General features: G+C 35.8%; 1 long non-coding RNA gene across 1 annotated transcript; it reads left to right on the forward strand.

The window, feature by feature from the left end:
- The first annotated feature begins 428 nt into the window (after nt 1-428).
- On the forward strand, nt 429-2,091 carry LOC128034153 (uncharacterized). The gene is made up of 2 exons (XR_008190285.1): nt 429-1,232; nt 1,340-2,091. It is a non-coding gene; the product is annotated as an uncharacterized LOC128034153 (long non-coding RNA).
- Nucleotides 2,092-2,418: the final 327 nt, after the last annotated feature.

Here is a 2,418-nt window from a genome sequence, read left to right on the forward strand (position 1 = left end):
GTGTAAATTAGTCCCTCCGTTAAATTTTATCTATCAAATGATGACAAAGACATGCTAAAATTATTTTTATGGGTAAACTATAAAAATGGTCACCCAACTATGCCTTTTGTTTTATTTTGATCTCCCAACTATTAAATTTTTTTATTTAGTCCGTAAGCTTTTCAAAATTGAATACTTTAGTCACTCTAAGCTAATGTGGGTTTTTATTGGTCTAGTAACAAAATTAGCCCATAATATTTACACATTCTATCAATTTGATCCTAAATATAAAAAATAATAAATTTAGCCCTCAATGTAAACAAAATTTGTCTTTTGAGTTCTAATTCTAAAATATTTAATAAATTTGGCCCTCAAAATTTACAAAATCTATCAATTTAGTCCTAACTCTAAAAATTAAAATTAAAAAAATCATTTTCATTCAGATAACCCATTGGCTAACCTATGTGAGATATTAAAATAAGAAAAGACTACACTCTTTCAAGTCACTTGCAAAAGAACCCTAATAGATGACATTAAGTCTAGATTGATAGATTTTGTAAATGTTGAGGGTCAAATTTATTGAATTTTTTAGCATTAGATCTAAAATGACAAATTTTGTAAACATTGAGGGCTAAATTTGTTGATTTTTTTTTATATTTAGGATCAAATTGATAGAATGTGTAAATATATGAGGGCTAATTTTGTTACTAGACCAATAAAAAAATTGTTTCGATACAGCTGCTAGAGCTGTACCAAATCGAAGCAAACTCTCAATACTAGATATGACCTCAAAATAGCAGGGGTCGAGGTCGGCCAATGAGACAATGGGGGATAAGCTTCATCGTCGAGAGGGAAACAACCCAAATCACCAACTAAGGCCCCTAAATGACCACTCAGTGGTAAATGAGGTAAGGTCCAGAGACAACCAGGAGGTTTGCCTAGAAGCAACCACTCTTGGAAGAGAGTAATAGCTCACTGATCGAGCGCTCCTACGCTGAAGATGAACGGGACTAAGCTATCTGTCGAAGCTGTGGGATATAAAAATGTATTGGCAGGGGAGCGTTCCACCTTAGGAGAAAGCACCCGCGTGAGCGGGAGTAGACGAAGCGGAAGCGAGAATGTCGGCTTGAGTAACGCAAACATTAGTGAGAATCTAATGCCCCGAAAACCCAAGGGTTCCTCCGCAAGGTTCATCTACGTAGAGTGATTCAGGGCTTAAGATCAGGCCGAAAGGCGTAGTTAATGGAAAATAGGTGAATATTCCTGTACTACCCCTTGTTGGTCTCGAGGGACGTAGGAGGCTAGGTTAGCCAAAAAATGGTTATTGGTTCAATGACACAATGTTTCCCTACTTTTTCAGGGTAAGAAGGGGTAGAGAAAATGCCACGATCCAATGTTCGAGTACCAGGCACTTCGGCGCTGAAGTAATCCATACTATACTCCTAGGAAAAGCTTGAACGACCTTCAACAAAAGGGTACCTATACCCGGAATCGACACAAACGGTTAGGTAGAGATACCTAGGGCCAGAAGACAACTCTCTCTAAGAAACTCGACAAAATAGCCCTGTAACTTCGGGAGAAGGGATGCCTCCTCATAAAGGGGGTCACAGTGATTAGGCCCGGGTGATTGTTTACCAAAAACACAGGTCTCTACAAAGTCATAAGACCATGTATGGCGGCTGATGCTTGGCCAATGCCGGAAGGTTAAGGAAGTTGGTGACCTGATGACAGGGGAGCTGGCGACCGAAACCCTGGAGAACGACGGTCGTAACTATAATGGTCCTAAGGTGACTCTTGCAAATATCTCCAAATTTTCCTTAATATCTCGAACAATCGGGCTAAGGATAGACTTGTCTGGTGTAGGAGAAGTCAACTTTTTAATGATAGTAAGTGAACCGCCTTCCACTGTACCAATCGAAATCCTAGCTCAACCGCAAAGATGATGGCTTGCTACATGCTCGTGCTTCGACAATAAAGCCATTAGCAACACCACGGTGGGGATAAGTACATACAACCATAATAAGATCTGAAAAATTTCTAGCCATAATAATTTTTTATTATTTCAAACTTCATTTATCAATTTTTTTAATTAAAATTTTTAGAGTAATGTAATATCAATTATCTGCTTTAAAATTAAGCATTTATATTCAAATTAATGATTGAATAAATTAAAAAATATTCTCACTCAAATAAGAAAAATAACATTCTTTCAAGCATTTGAATAAAATATTGTAAATAAAAATAAAAAAATATGTTAGTCATTACTTAGATTAACATGTTGGATTAAAATCCTCAATTATGAGCACATATATATAATGTATAATGTTATTATAAAGTGTGATATAAAATTAAGTAACAAATTATGTTACAAGTGTCATAGGTATTAAAGTGTCATAGAAATAATGTGTAGATACCATAAGTTGTATTTATAATTTGATG

This window comes from Gossypium raimondii, chromosome 10, assembly GCF_025698545.1.
Source record: "Gossypium raimondii isolate GPD5lz chromosome 10, ASM2569854v1, whole genome shotgun sequence".
NCBI classification, from domain to species: Eukaryota; Viridiplantae; Streptophyta; class Magnoliopsida; order Malvales; family Malvaceae; genus Gossypium; species Gossypium raimondii.